The sequence below is a fragment of the Cynocephalus volans genome, chromosome 8, assembly GCF_027409185.1.
Source record: "Cynocephalus volans isolate mCynVol1 chromosome 8, mCynVol1.pri, whole genome shotgun sequence".
Lineage (NCBI taxonomy): Eukaryota > Metazoa > Chordata > Mammalia > Dermoptera > Cynocephalidae > Cynocephalus > Cynocephalus volans.
Genome location: NC_084467.1, coordinates 78,806,555 through 78,823,976, shown reverse-complemented (window position 1 = coordinate 78,823,976; position 17,422 = coordinate 78,806,555).

Genomic DNA, 17,422 nt, shown 5'->3' with positions numbered 1-17,422 from the left:
CTTGCTTACAACAAAATACTTGAGACTGGGTGATTTATAAAGAAAATAAAATTTATTGCTTACAGTTTCTGAGGCTGGGAAGTCCAAAGTCCATCTGGTGGTGGTGACAGCAACCCAGGGGTCTCACATTTCAAGATGGTGGAAGCAGAGAGAGCAAGAGAGAGAAAGACAGACTCTCCTCTTCTTTTAAAGCCCTCAGAACCATGCCCCAACCACCATTTTCAATCCATTCACTACTACACAGTCCTACAATCCAATCACCTCTTCAATGCTCCACCTTTCAACTACCATAATAGGATATCCACCCTCTTAACAGTCACAGTGGGGGCTAAGTTTCTAATACATAAAACTTGGGAGACAATTCAAACCTCAATGAGTTATGGGGGGACATAATTCAATTCACTTCATTTGGGATATACATACAACAAACTATTATTCAGCCAGAAAAAGGAATAACAATTTGATATATGCTATAACATAGATAAACCTTGAAAACATCATGCTTGGTAAAACATCAGACACAGAAGAACATATATTGTATGATTTCACTTATATGAGGTATCTAGAATAGGCAAATTTATAGAGACAAAAAATAGAATAGAGATTACCAAGACTATGGGTGGGAGGATAGGGTGAGTTATTATTTAATGGGTAGAGAGTTTTTGTTGGGGATGATGAAAAACTGTTGGGTTTAGATAGTGGTGATGGTTATGCAATATTGTGAATGTATTTAATACTACTGAACTATATACTTATGAATGGTTAAAATGATAAATATTATGCATATTTTATCACAATAATAATAATTTAAAAAATGATCAACTGCAGGTATAAAACAGTAGTTCTTTGGTATTCACTCATTCCAACACGTGCTTATTAGAATACCGACCAAAAGCAAGGCCATGTGTTAGGCACTTTTGGAAAGAAGGATGAACCAGACATCGTATTAGTTTCCTATTGCTGCTGTAGCAAATTAATCTTAATGGCTTAAAGCAATACAAATTTATTATCTTATCATTCTATTGGTCAGAAGTTCAAAATGGGGCACACTGTGCTCAAATCAAGATATGGCAGGACTGTGTTCTTTTGGGAGTCTCCAGAAAAGAACATGTTTCCTTGACTTTTTCAATTTTGGGGGGCTGCCCACATTCCTTGGCTCCTGGCCCCTTCCATCTTGAAAAACCACCATTGCATTCCTCCCACCCTGCTTTCATTATCACATCTCCTGTCTGGTTCTGACTATCCTGCCTCCCTCGTTAGTTTATAAAGACGCTTATGATTACACTGGGCCCACCTAGATAAACCAGGATACTCTCTACCTCTGCAGCAGCCTAGCGACCTTAATTCCATTTACAGCTTTAATTTTCCTTTCCACGTAACCCAGCATATTCACCGATTTCAAGGATTAGGACATGGTTATCTTTGGGGGGCCATTATTCTGTTTACCACACATATCTTCCTGACTTCAAAGATTAGTAGGGGAACTATGACAAAAATATGTCATGAGTGGTGCAGCTGAAGAGTTCTGAGTGGTCAGGATAAGAAAGATTATTCCAGCTGAGAGAATCAAGAAACTCTTCTCAGAGTCTATATAGAAACCAATTAAGAAATATATACAAAGGTGCCAACTGTGTTAAGGACTTTCATATTCTCAGTGCTTCATGGCATATGTGAGCTCCATTTCACATTCTAGACAGGATCACGAGAAAGCAGCTCATCAGTCAATGCCAGAGAGTGGTCCCCAGTGGCTGCATAGTGACATGATTCTGGTGGGTCTGCTGAGGGATAGGACAGCTATTGTTGCTTGACAGGTAAGGATGTCAGGACCACTCATTCCCAGTATGATGTGCAGGTGAACCTTGTACATGGTACTGCAGCATTAGCATCAAAAGTGAGTGTGAGATACCTACAGATGGCAGCCTGCCCTTGGGACTCTCTTACATACAGTGTGGCTACAATTTGGGTTGCTTACCAGTGTTTGCTTTCAAAAAGTGATCTAGCCAGCATTTTCATGTAAATGGCTGCTAATAAAAAGCGGCAAAACTTGCTGTAGCTTCTGATGTAAGCTTTTTGTATAACACCTTTTTACCCTCAAAAACACCAAAAAGCACTTTCACTCCACAGGGCTGGTCTGGAAAACACTGCTGTCTAGGTGCAAGAGCCCTGACCTCTGTGCCTCCGACACACGGCCCCATAGAACAGCTCCACTCGTATTCAACACACCAAACAGTGGCCACTACAGTTTCCCTCCCCAGCCAGCGAGATTTGGATCTATCCCCCATGTTTATAATTGCATAAATTAACCTCCTGGAGACATAATATGTGCTCAATAAATGCTTAATAAATTCATGAAATAAGAATAAACCAATGACTTCAGATGCCTAAAATTTTTAACCAAGGCCTAGATTGTGGTTCTCGAGGATCACACCTACCTGACTACAGGCATTTCCTTGCAACAGTGACCGCAATGTCTGTACACATCCTTGCTCAGCCAACTTAACAGGCGTGCTCTCAATCTATGTGAACTACAACTACAAAACATACTTAAAGATTTTAGAAAAAAACATCTATAAAGGTGGTTTTATAAAAACAGAAATATTTTCATTAGAATTTGTGCCTTGGTTAAAGGAAAACATTGTAGACCCCTGCAAACCTTGCTTGCCTCCTATCTCCAAGATGTGTCTAAGCCACCAGATACAGCTGGCAGCTTAGAGCCCAGGAGTTTTTGCTCCTTCCTCTCCTCTTCTACTCAATGATGCCAAGAAATAATAATAATAATCTTTTTCATTTCTGTGACTCACAGTCTACAGGCCCAAAATATTTCAGTGTTTACCCTGAGAGAATACCCAGGAGAGTTGCTGGTAGTCTTCTAGACACTGGTCAAAGATGTCACCCCAGACCCATGATTCCCTTATAAATGGAATGTATTTAGAGTATGTGAAGTCCTCAAGAAATTAGGTGCCCCTCTCTTTGCTAGGCCTTGTGTAATCCTTCTTCCCTCCCTCCCTCCCTTCCTTCCCTCCTTCTCTCTTTCCTTCCATGCATTTATTAATTTAACAGATATCACTGAGCACGTATGTCATGCCGGGGCTGATTAGGAACTTAGGATTCAGCTGAGGATAAGCTGCCAATGAGTTTACATTCCAATGAGATGGCGAGATAATGAACAAGTAAACAATTTAATTAATGAAATATCCTTAGACTATAAGTACAAACGAGCAGTAAACAGGGTGCTGTGACACGAGGAATAGCACATTATTTCTCATGCATTGCAATGTGTATACTTGGGCAACTGTTTGCAAGTGCACAAATAACCCTGAGCTGTGGGAATAGCCCCTGAAGGAGAAAGTTTGGGTCAGTCTTTCTGGTGAAGGAGAGCAAAGAAAACTTACAATGCCAGGACAATTAATCCTATGAGGAACTCAGAGAGAAATGAGATACTTTGGGGTCTTTAAGGTCTTCAGGGGCACGGACATCCATCCTATTTAGCATGATATACCCAGTGCATAGCACTCTGCTGGCATGCAGAAAAAGCTCCAAAAGTAATAACTGATGGAAAATCCAACTGACCCTGAAAAGCATACATTTATGGGACCAGTTCTTTCTTTTCTTTTAGGTAGAAGAAAATCCAGCAGTGTCCTCAGTGATGAGTTGTGGTACGCAGACACCTTTCTAAACATGGCAGACTTTGATGGCTCTCGGCAGGACCTCCTGGAAAGGCACTTAGTGAGGAGTGGCAACAGGTTCAGAGATGCAAGGAGAATTTTCCTCACAGCCTCTTCCAGGGGGCCAAACCATAGTAGGACACCCGTTGGAAATATCAAAACAATGGTGCTGGCTGATTAGGTGTTTAGGAAGGGATTATCTCTTGGGCCCAGATTGCCATTTACCAAAAGAAAAGGGTTCATTAGGAAAACACAATACCCTATTATAGCATTCACCGTCTTGTAATTTGTTTAATTGTGTACACATCCGTCTCTTAGTCCAACAGACCATAAGCTTCTCTTGTGGCAGTTTTAAAAACCTGATGGGCAGAAGGGGCTAAATCTTGACTTGAAGTGTATTTTCATAATACGCTTGCGTTTTGAGATTACAGATCTCACATCAATAAAGATAGCATCTCACTCTTTTCATAAGATTTCCCACTTTTCACTTATCACCATCAACATCATCGTCATCATCATCATGTTACCTGGGTAACTTTGGGGTGACTGCTAAAGACTATGGTGAGGCCAAACCCCCACTCACCACAGACCACCCCCTCCCCCCAGCCTCTTTCTTGTTGCTCTTTTTAATCCTCGATATTTAGCACAGTGCTGTAGTGATTGTTGCATTGAGTATAAACAATAAGAATAAAGAAGTAATTTTTAAAAGCATAGAATATAAGTGTTAATTTTATCTTCCAATGCCTGTATTTTGAATGTTTCCCATACTTAGTTATTTTTAGCTTTTGAAAATGATATGCAACAAGCTGCAACGGGATAGTCATACTTAATTCGAAAATTCATCTTAACACTATCCCAAACAGGGGATATGGAGACCACAGGAAGGAGTGTAGAGGCATTTTGTCATAGAACAGTCCATAAAACATGTGAACTGCAAAGATCTATAAGTTGGGTGTGGATCAGACAGACATTTGTAACTGCTGCTCCTGTCCTTCCTCTTCCAGCCAAATCGCTTTGACCCCAAAAGCCTCCAAACCTTCTATCAGACCAGGTGCAAGAGGCAGAGACTAAAGAGCCCCTGGAGATAAATAACTGTCATTTCAACAGCACCACTCATGAAAGCCCCATAAGCTTTCCTTCCCTGGATATGGCATTAGAGAAGAGAGCTGGTCTAAAATGATTTATCGCTGGGCTGCTGCCAACAAAGAATATCATATTCCTGATGAATCAGAAAGAAATATAATTTGATTTCATTTTTATCCAAGTGATTTAGGTGGACAAAAGATAGGGACTCTGCTGAGAGCAAATTAAATGAGTCCTCTGATACATCACAGCTTCTTTTAGGGCAGTAATGGGGGGTGGACTCCTGAGAGGGGAGGTAAGGGCACTCCCCTCCACAAAGCATGTCTCAGAATGCATGGGAAGAGAGGGAGGTGAGGCTCTACCCCACTGACATTCCTCATCTGTAAGCAGTGGGGAGTCGCAGTAGGTTCTTGAGGAGGGGAGTGACATGACCAAAGTAGCCTTTGGGGAGCTGAACTTGTCAGATCTCAAAAATATTTGTTGAATGAAAAAATAATTCAGATTAAGACCAAGACAGAGACATGAATCTGGCCACTTAGAAATATAGATTTTACTAACGGCCTTTGAAAAGGGGCTAGAAAAAAATCAGATCAATACCATAATTATAGCTTTAGACTATTTACAGCTTTCTATTTGCTTCTTCTTAAGTTAATGCACCAGAAGTGTTGGACAATTTGACTTGCAGAATGTGATAAAAACACAACAGGAGTTTTATTCTTATTGATCCTATTAAAGTTTATTTTGTGTGGCAATCTTTCCCTGCTCTGGATGAATACAACTCAGCCTAAGGTAATATACAGTCAGTCCTGTGGTCATCTTAAGTCACAAACATAGCCCAATACACACATTAGAATACCTAGCTCTGGACAGAATAGAAACGCTGCATTTTATTTAATGTCAAATCTTCTCCCTTTCTTAGGCTACACTGGTGTGGGCTGGTGGCCTGCAGAAAGAGAGGGGGCTTGATCCTTCCTTTCTCTTTTCCTGGCCCTCCTTCCTCGTTAGGCTTGCCCCTAGGTTTGGAGCATAGAGAGAGGAAGAGAAGATAGCAGCAGGGGATTTTCTTTCTTCAGTTTGATCTGCCATAATTTGGCTTTGAGCTGAATTATGCTGATTTTTAAAGCTGATATTCTCTGGAAGGTACTTTCGGGAGTCCCTTTGCTGGGACTGTCTGGAGCTGTGTTGATGCCCCATCTTCTGCTGGCAGCTCTCCCCTTGGGACCACACACTATTGGAGTCCATTGCGCCTTCCAGGAGGTCCTCCGGTAGATCCTAAAGCAGCCTCAGGATGGCGGGTCCTTGATCCTGTGTGATCCACACTGGGAAAACAGCTTTTTACCTGCCACTGCAAGGGGGTTGGAGTTGCAGAAATTTCCCAGAGGTAGCATCTACTTACCTTGGCTCCATCATCCTCAACACAACCCACCAGCTTCTGTCTTACCCTGCAGTTTTTCTGGGGCAGAAATCAGCCCTTAGCTTACCATGTCTTCCAAATTTCAGGCAACACATATCAGGCTCTCAAAATGGCTATGTTAAAGGCCACCAAAATTGAGGGGGGAGGTTCAGGCATCCCCGACCCTTTACTCCCTTTGGCGGGACAGGACTTGAGGCTTGTGGCACACATTTCTCCAAAGAAATCCTTACCAGAATCTTTCCTCTAGCTTCTTACTCTCCAAAAACTTTTTGTATTCTTGAAGTAGGGAAGAAGCCTCTGGATAAATGGCCTGAAATTTTGAAACCAAACCTTAGATTTTTTTTTTTTTTTTTAGGTTCTTCTTATGGCATTCTTTCTCACATACACTTTGGTCCTGGAGAGGTATAATAACAGACCCTCAGGAGAAACTGAGGTGAGAAGCATTCTATTTTATCATCAGGTTACATTCACTTAAACTCTATGTAGGGCATTCTATAAAGTAGCTTCAATTCTTCTCACTTAATATTTTTACCCTTATAAAGCCAAGTTAAAAGAACTTCTGAAGTAATCAGACAAATAAGTAAATGATATTTGCAATCTTTATTGATTTTGAGTGTTGCCTGATCATCAGGGGCAGCTCTGGGATGTGCAGGAACTTATGCAATTTAGGGGGCTCCCTTTAAGAAAAAGAATGCAAAATTAGGAATACAAAATTGGGTATGAAAGCAAATATTTACCTGGAATGAGAAAAATTCACAATCAATCACAAATTTTAAAATGCTGACAGGGCTGGCCCCAAGTCTCACTCGGGAGAGTGCCGTGCTGATAGCACTGAGGCTGCGGGTTCGGATCCTATATAGGGATGGCCGGTGCGCTCACTGGCTGAGCGTGGTGCGGACCACACCTTGCCGTGGGTTTCGATCCCCTTAGAGGTAAAAAATAAAATAAAATAAAATGCTGACAAATACCACAAACATCAGAAATACAGAAAAATTACTCATTGCTTTTATTAATAAATTACCTTATCCATATACCTCTTTAATTTTTTCTGAATTTTAATATGATAAATAATTCTGAATAAATATACAAAATTATCTGAAATTAGGGAATATATAGGAGTAATTAAAATGAATTTTTAAACATTATTGTGATTATGTAATTAATTAACTTAATTAAGTAGCTAAATTAATTAAGCTACTTAATTATGTAATCACATTATTCTTATATACATTGATTTATTTATAAACATGTTGGTGATTTTGTCATTGGATTGTTTCTTTAGGTTGTTGTGTTTCTTTTTTTTTTTTTTGATTCATTAATTGTTTTAATTTCTATAATACCTTTAGCTACATTCTCTCTTTCATTCCTGATTTTGGTAATCTGTGTTTTCTTTCTTATTTTATATTTTTCAGTACTATATTTATCATTACACATGTAATCATTTTTTGTGGCCCTTTACCAATTTCTCACTACTTTTTAATCCTATTTTGTCTGATACCATGGCCCTCTTCAGGATGTGATATGATCCAATATTTTGGGATGTATGAAATATATGAGTAGACAAAGAAACATAGTCACTATGGAACTTGCACTGGTTTGTGATAAATTCTATTTTGTGTGATTTACCTAAGAATACATATTGTGGATTTATAATTGCAAACACTGCTTATTAAATATTTTCCTAACCAAGCAGAACTTCCATTTTGACTAGGTATTTTTGAGAATTAAATCCTCTGCTTCTAATTTTACCTTTCTGAAGATTGGCAGACAAGCTTCTGGCTTCATACTTATGAAAACTTGTTTCTCCTTCATTACCCATGTACTTCCAATGCCTAGTGCAATAGGTCACATTCTTACCACGATATGACCTCTGGCATTGCACTTGCCTGTCAGATGATGAATGAGTCAGTAAAGAGGTGGTGTGAATATTGCTGGAAGCCATTCCTGCACTACAATAGCTAGCAATACCTTAGATGTGGAAGTGAACCATGTAACTATAATCTTCCTAACCAAACTCCATGTACTTAACTTCCACTTATGTGAATTCCAATCAGCCCTTGCTTCTCTAACACCACCTTCCAGAAGGGCCTCTCTAACACCACCAGAAGGGAAAGTATGGTAAGCTGGAGAGAAAAGAAACAGAGAAGTCATCACTGGTTGTGAGTAGCATATCTTATAAATTTTACAAAAGCGTATGACTATGGGAACACATTGCTTGGGCCCCACACAGGGCCTTGAAAAGAGCTTACACGAATAAGGGTCCTGGAACTTCATTGACTTTGTGTAAATCTGCCCTGCCAATGAGGAATGAGCCCTGTTTGGATGAGCTACCTATTCATAGTATATTTGTATTTACAGGATTGCCACACTGGTATATTTGGGGGCAAATGTAGGTTAATATATGTTCCCGCCAGACTTCTGCAGTTGACTAACCAAAACAAAAGTCAGCAATTGAGTAGAATATTCCTAAGTTTTAACTTTCATTTCTTAGCCTCTAGGCCTTGGGAAAGTTACTGAACACATTAGAGTGTTTATATCCCATTGGAAGGTGTTTGATTTAGGAAATGAAGACATTTTAGTAAACTGGCAAGGAGGAAACTCATGGAAGGACCACGAAGCAGGTGGGTTATGCTTAGACACTGGGAAAATTAAAGACAGTGTGGTGAGATGCCTTAATTATCAGTTTACAATTCTCTTTTGTACACTTGTGTTCTATAAGGGAATGGTCACAGTTAGGAATGATTTCAGCTGCAAGTAACAGAATACTCAGCTAATGGTGGCTTGAATCACAAAGATAATTAACTCTTAGAAGAAAAAGTCTGAAAGTCGGTGATTTGATAATCCTTCTATTTTAGGACTCTGGGTCTCTGCCTCTCTATGACTCTCATAGTCAAAATATGATTGCCACAGTTCCAGGCACCATTTGTCCAATAGCAGAAAACAGGGGCCAGCTAGAGAGTGTGTGTCTTTCTCCTTTTAATAAGAAGGAGAAATCTTTTCTGAAGAGTTTTTCATCCAAATTCTTCTTCAAGTCTCATTAGCCAAAACTGGGCACATGGCACCCTTAGCTGCAAGGGGGAATTGAGAAACTGGGTGTCTGGTAAAGGGGCATGGGAGTTCCATGATTGGTTTTGGTTAGTCATGCTTCATCTTTCAGGGATGGACATATGGCTTCCCTGAACAAAAATACGAATTTTCTTAGTAAGGAAGAAAAGGGGAATGGCTCTTGGGAGGCAACTAATTGTACATGTAACTGGAACTTTTGGATTGAATATCAATAAAACTATCTTTTTAGTTAGCAATTATTAAACTAACATAAATTGAGTATATACATGAATACAAACTATCATTTATTTAGCAAATATTCTGTTCCAGGAACTGGTGCTAGATGTTAGATATACATTTTTTCGCAATTCCCTCACCAGCCGGCAAGATGAATATTATTATTACTCTTTTCAGAGAGATTAGGTTATCTCCCCATTAGGGAAATAAGTAGCTCTACTTTGGCTTCTACCATTAAAGTCTTGCCTTTCTTGAACTTCAAATATATCAAATCATGTGGAATGTACTCTTTTGTTTCTGACTTCTCTTGCTCAATATTGTCTGTGATGCATTCGTATTGTTGACAAATAACATGAGTAATTTGTTTTTTTTTATTGCTGTATATTGTTCTATTGTTTTCAAAATATCACAACTTATTTTTTTGTTTTACTGTAGATTGAGATTTGAGTTGTTTCCAGTTTGGAAATATTATGAATAAAGCTGCTATTAACATTCTTATATATGTCTTGTGGTGGATATAAGCACTCCTTTCTGTTGGATTTAGAAGTAGGAGTAGGATAGGGTATTTTTAGCGTTAGTAGATAATCTCTGAAAGATTTCCAAAGTAATTGTGCCAAGTTACACTCCCCTCAGCAATTTGTGGGAGATCCATTTGCCAATGCTTGGTTTTGACATATATATATATAATTTTAGATGGTGGTAAGTACTATGGAAAAGGAAAAGTTGGGCAAGATTAAGGGGACTAGAAGTGCTGGGGGGAAAGTACAACTGGTTGAAATTTTAAATATGATGGTCAGGGTAAGTTTTTGTTTGTTTGTTTTTGGTTTTTTTGTTTGTTTGTTTTTCTTAGAAGGTGACGATCAAGAAAAGTCATGAAGGAGTTAAGGGAATGAACAATGCAGGCATATGAGGAAAATATACCAGGCAGGGGGAAGAGCCTATGCAAAGGCTGTAAATAAATGCCTGATGTGTTCAAGGAAAAGCAACAGGTCATTGTAGAAGAAATAGAGGGAGTGAGGGAGAAAACAATAGAAGATAATAAAAGAGGGAAAAAGAGATCATATAGAGCCTTACAGGACATGGTAGGGACTTTGGCTTTTACTCTTAGCGAAATGGAGAACCACAACAGGGTTTTAAGTGAATGAATGACATAGTCTGACATATTTTAAAAGAATCATTTTGTTTTCTGGGTTGAGAATAGAGTACAGGGTGGGAGCAGGGAGACCAGTTAGCCATTTATTGCAGGAGAGGATACTGGTTTGGACCAATGTGGTGGCAGTGGACATGCTGAGACTGGTTAGATTTGGATATATTTTGAAAGTAGTCATCATTAGTATTGGCATCACCAGCTGTATTATTAGCAATGCTATGGTAATAATAGTTACCGTGTTTTGACCTCTTACTACGTCCCTACTCTCTTTTATTATCCTCATAAAATTCAAAGAGGTTAGGCAACTTCTCTGACGGCACACATTTCCAAAGGAATAGACTAGGGGTTCAGTCTTAGCTTTAGCAGATTTCAAAACTAATGCTCTTAAAACTGCTGTCACTCGGTCTGGTTTCCTTTTTGCCAAGCCCAGTGCCTCATACATACAGGTGACCAATATCTTTATGTTTAATTAACTAATGGTACCATTTACTTTTTCCTGTACTTACTACATTTTGCTTGTGTGTTTTTTAAAAAATTTGTTTTATCTTTAAGTTTCCATACAGTAAACTTTACTCTTTGTTGTTGTTGTTCTATGAGTTTTAACACATGCATAGATTTGTGTAACCACTACCACAATTAAGATATAGATCATTTCCATCACCTCTCAAAATTCTCTTATGCTGCTCTTTTGTAGTCAAACCCTACCCCCAACCCTAATTCCTGGCAACCACTAATGTGTTCTCAATCTTTATACGCTGTAAAACATTAGTGTATGGGTTTTTGTCTGAGCATAAGTGTGCATTTTTTTCTAGTGTAAAAACTTAGGCATGGGTTTGCTGGTTCATATGATTAATGTTTGTTTAATTTCATAAGAAACTGCCACATTGTTTTCTAAAGTGGCTGTGCCATTTTGCATGTCCACCATCAGTGTATGAGAGTTCCAATTGCTCTGCATCCTCATCAGCACTTGGTAGTGTCAATTTTATCTTTTATTTCAGGCGTTATAATAATTATGTACTGGTATCTCATTGTGGAATACCAATTATTTCTGAAATTTTCAGTAGAAGTGCTTTAGACTCTAGAATTTTGTTTTTAAGCTAAGCGCCAAATAATTTGTGAATAAACATGACATAAACGTACTTTAAAAAATGTACTCCCTGTCCTTTTTGATCCAGATACCATTCCATGTGGAGACTGTAAGATTGTGGTAAAGTCACTTAAATAAGAATAATACACCTTGTTTGTAGGTTTTTGTGGCCAATGAGGCAGTCCCTATGACAGAGGCCCAAGCTTTTCTTTTCTTTCAGGGATGTTGTAGAAATTAGACAATCAAAGGTCAGAAGATGATAAATGTAAAATTGCTTCAAGGGACAAGAACACGCAGAACTAATATTATGAAAAGATTCAGCCACCTATTAATTAAAGGCAGTGTTTACCTAGTGGCTAATATAGTGAAAGTATTATGTTCAATGGAGAACAGAAATATAAAACATAACTCTTATCCTCAGTCAGTTTATAATTTAGCTATGCAGAGAAGTCAAATGTCAAAAAAATGTAAATAACTATTCCAGTAACACATGAATACAGGTTACAAGGCTATAGTTTTCCCAAATGATTTCACACACAATAAAAGTACCTTACATTTATATATTATACATATTTATTATATAGTATAAACAAGTTTATTTGGTGCACTGTCACAAATTATTTAAGTTACCTCTCACAATAACCTGTGAGGTAGATGGGTTCAGTATTATTATCTCAGTCCCTAAATATGTGAGATTTGAGCTAAGCCTGGGAGAACAGGTAGATCTTGATATTAGACAGAAGGGAGAGGTCACTCCAAATAAAGTGTCAGAAGCCAACGTGCAGAGATGGAAAGTTCAGGGCATGTGTCAGACCTGAGAGCAAACCCATTGTCTTGTTAACAGGGGGTGATTACAGCAGCTGTCACGGATTGAACACCCACTATGCGGCAAACACTCCAATGCACAGGCTACCTCATTTAATCTCCATAATGACCTCGTAAAGAAAGTGAGAATTTAGAAATCTTCATACAGTTTCATACATAACAAGTTGTAGACCTGGGATTCCAAGTCAGTCTGATTCTAGCTCAGAACTTCTACATTGTACTCTAGTAGTAAGGCCAGAAAGGAAATTCGTGGCCAGATTGTGGAGGACCAAGATGTTTGAACTTTTGCCAGGAGAATAGTGGTTCTACATCCCTTCCCCACGTCTCTATACTTGAGGGACAGGACACCTCGAGGAGCTACACCTCAGTGACAGTGGTTCAACAGGAGCACAGTACAGGGGAGGCGCATGGCCATCTCCAGTTTGTATGTTAGAAATATGCTCCTCCTGACCTGGGACAGTCTCTCAAGGAAGGACGTCTCTCTTGAAGATCTTCTCTATACGTAAGGGGGAAGCTCAGGAGATTCTTAATTAGAGAACATAGAAGATCGACAGTGAGTGTGTGGAAGATGAATTTGGCAGTGAGGTGCGTAATGGAGGCAGAGAATCCAGGAAGCGGAATGTTGCTGCACAACTGAACAGGAGGCAATAAGGCCGGAGCGACCAGGGGCAATGAGGAGAGCTGTTGGGAAGGGAAAAGTGATGGGGCTTGGTGACTGGAAGGATGGAGGATGTTGGGGAAGGAGGAGTTAGGCTGCAAAGTTTCTGTTGTTGTGTTTCCTTCTCATGTCCTCCGGAAGAGCAGGGTGGGCCCTGCACAGCTCCTGGGCCCTCGGAGCCTGTAGTCGCATGAGCCGTGGCCACTAGAGGGCTTCCCCGCCGCATTCAGAATCGAGGCTGCTGCACACTCCCGGGGAAGTGTGCTCTTTAAAATCCAAGTCGGGCTACCCGCTCGTAAACCCAATGGCAGCTTGGATTTAGAAGAGTTATTCTGCATTGAGGTGGAACCTTGGAAGGTCTCCCCCTCGACTGACAACGGCTGGAAACAGGGCTCAAGATGTAGTGATGAATGACAGAATGCAGGCGCGGTTGCCGGGAAACGGAGGGTGGGAGGAGGAAACAAACAGCTGCCTGCAAAACACCTGCAGCGGCCCTTAACCAGTGCTGGTGAGGGCACTGAGGTTCTCGAAATTCCTAACATCCTTTGCCTGCATGAGGTGGTCCATTTGATTGGACCAGCAGTTATTTCTGTTTCTCTCTCTGTGCCAGGTTTGACATGGAAAAAGGAGTTACCCTAAATATCCCAAGACAGCCAACCACTGAGGCATTGCACAACTGAATGGCCGCTGGAGCAGGTGTGTGTGTGCCTCTGTGCATGTGTGTGTGGGTGAGTACATGTGTGGATGCATAGGTGTGAGTGTGTGTGCATGTGTGTGAGCGTGTTCATGTGAGTGCATGTGTGTGCATATGCTCCCATGCATCTGTGTGTGCCTGTTCTGCAGGAGGAATGTTAATATTGGTTGCTTGGCTTCAGCCCAAAACAGAAACAAATAATGAGGTGAATGGAAGTGAGCTGGAGTCTCTGCTTTCATCACTATTTAACCCCCATTCGATTTTGACAAAAAGGATGTCCAATAGACACAAATGAGCAAAGGATGAAAAACTCAGGAACCTGGAATGTGTAGGGGGCTGGGAAGCCACTCAGCAGTTTCCTTGGGGAGGAAAGGTCAGCTCAGAGGCCCAGGTGCCTGATCAGGTGAGTGCATCATTCCCACACCTAGATAAAGATCTGTGCATCATGCCATTTTGGACAGCACCTGTTTTGGGCTGGCCAATGTTGAGGCTTAAAAAGCAAAACCCCCAAAGTGAAGCCCTCAGAAGCAGCCTCAAAAGCAGTTTTCCTCTGACTTTCTTCTGCCTCCTCCCTCTCAGCCTCATTCTCCCCTGAGGCAGGCCATAGAAATCAGAATCCCTCTTTTCCAAGGCAGGGCATAGAAACTAGAACCCCTTTTACCCAAAGCCAGCCATAAAGACTAACATTATACTCTTACCTTCCCCCAGTCTTTCTGTCTTGGAGCTGGCCATAAAGAAATTCTCTGACCTACCTTGTTTGATGGTGATTTATAAGACCCCCATTCCAGAAAGAGTCCTGCCCCCTACCCTAGAGAAAAAAATGTTGCACAGAGAAGCCAAGAAGAATCTGGGACTTGCTGGGTTTCCCCACTCAGTCTGCTAGCATTACAGCATACTTTGCTTGTCCAATCACATGTCTACATGGCTGTCCCTGCTTCATAGAACCTAAACATAAAAATGGACACTTTTCCCTATATCTTTGGGTCTTCATTGTGAACGCTCCTCGGTCACATAAAACTGTGATCAGATAAGTTTGTTGTGCCTCTTTTTCTTATTAATCTGTGTTTATCACTTGATTTTTCCAATATCCTTTGGGGGCTTGAAGGGGCAGTCCTTCCTTGGCCCCTACACATTGATTTTACTTTCTTGATCAACCCCTCACTTTTGGAAGGCCTGACAGTTACCTACCTCACCCTCCCCTGGGCAGTTTTTCATTCCCTTGGTCAGGGGACCCTGTCCACACTTCTCAGAGATGTAGTCACAGCCTTCTAACTCACCAGCTGCTCAGACAACCCAGCTTCAACCCATCCCTGCACTTAGTCATGGTGCCTGCTGGTCCTTAGGGTTCTCCCTTTTCTGCCTGTGAAGGGCTGGAAGCAGAGTGGTGAAGGCAGGAACACAGACTGTGTAGTGGATTGGTGAGAAGGAGCTGCTGCTTAATCTCTAGGCCTGTGGGTATATTTACGTGTGAGTAGGTGGGAAAGATGATGGTAGACACTAACATTAGAGACCTGTCAGCAATACCAGGAGTCCCTGTCTGTGGGTTCCCACATGCCCAGCCTACATGGGCTCCAAAGACACTGGCTCAGCTAGGAAATGAGTGTCCCCAAATTGCCTAAGTATGAGTCCTAACCTCAGAAAACCTCAGAAGACCAGGTCTTTCCTGGGCTCTCACAGCCCCTTGTGAACACATCCTAGGGGCACCACACCCCTCAAACATGGCTGTGAGATTTTTTTTTAAAACTTTCTTCATGTACAGCAAGTTCTCAGATTTGTGTTCTCGACTGTTTGTGTGGGTGCATGAGCTACTTCATCATCTTGTTTGCATCCTAATAAATCTAGGCAGTTGCACTTAGGAATTGTTGCTTATAACACTTCTGGTTTGTTGAAGTCCTTTAAATATTCCTTGTTCTTGGTTCACCCCTTTAGGGCACAAGTGGCCCAGCCTTGGTTTTCTTTCTAATGCTGCTGTTTCTTTATAGTTTGGTAAATTGAGCAGCAACAGTACTCCTTGAACTTCATTAAGAAAAAAAAAAAAAATCTCCTGAGGAGCTCCTGTTAAATGAAAATTTCTCAGGTCCCACTCAAATCTATTGTATCACAATTTCTAGAGTGGGACACAGGAATTTGCATTTTACCAAGTCCTCCTCTGCCCCTTCTCCCCCAAGATCCTAAGTCAAATTGTCCACATAACATATATTAAGACACAGTACTGAAGTCCTTGGGTCCTTGTCTTAGTCTGTTTTGGCTGCTATGACAGGATTCCATAAACTGGGTGGCTTATAAACAACAGAAGTTTATTTCTCATGGTTCAGGAGGCTGGAAAGTCTGAGATCAAGATGCCAGCAGATTTGGTGTCTGGTGAGGGTCTACTTCCTGTTTCATACAACAGTGCCTTTTTGCTGTGTCTTTACATTGTCAAAGGGGCAAATAAGCTCCCTTGGGCCTATTTTATAAGGTCACTAATCCCATTCATGAGGGCTACATCCTTCTGACCTAATCACGTCACAAAGTCCCCACCTCCTAATATCATCCAACTTGGAGGTTAAGATTTCAACATGTGAATTTTGGGGGGATACAAACATCTAGACCATAGCTTCTGCATATTTCTCCCAAAATTTGAAGCTTGGTCTTAACAGTGTTAAGAGAGTGGGAAATTTGATTATGGTATTTAAAAAGTGGGGCCTTTAAGAGGTGACCATGTTCTCATGAATGGATCAATCCATTCTTGGAGTAATGGTTTAATGGTTTAGAGGGTTGTCACAGGAGGAGCAGTGATGGCTTTATAAGACGAGCCAGTGAGCACATTAGAGAGCTCTTGTGTGATACTCTGGTAGCCACGAGAGCCTGTGGATAGCCCCATCAATAACAAGGCCCTCACCAGATGCGCCCCCTGGACCATGGACTTCCCAGCCTCCAAAACTGTAAGAAATAAATTTCATTTCTTTATAAATTACTCAGTTTCAGGTATCCTATTATAAGCAACAGAAATGAACTAATATAATAGCTGTCTTTTTTTTTAAATACTGAGTTTTAAGAGTTGTTTATATATTCTAGACACAAGGCCTTTGTCAGATGTGATTTGTAAATATTTTCTCCCTCCATTGGATTGCTTTTACTCTTTTGTCAAAAATTAATTGGATTTATTTGAGTGGATCTATATCTGGGTTCTCTATTCTGTTCCACTGATCCATTTGCCTATTCCCTCCACCTGTACCATATAGTCTTGATACTACTGTTACATATTAGGCCTTAATATTGGGAAGAGTGATTCTTTCTACTTTACTCTTATTTTCAAAATTGTTTTTGGGTATACTAGGGTCTTTTCTATTCCATACAAATTTTAGAATAAGCATGTCTCTGTCTGCAAAGAAACTTATTGAGATTTCAATAGGAATTGCATTAATATGAATCAGAGATAAGAAAGGACTTTTTTTTTTTTCTTGCAGCAGAATTTTCAGGGAGCAAGTTTTAACCATAGTGTCTCTAAAGTATTACCTTGTTAAAGGTCTCTTGCCTGGAATCTATTTTTACTTCCAGACAACACAACCTCTTTCTTTTTAC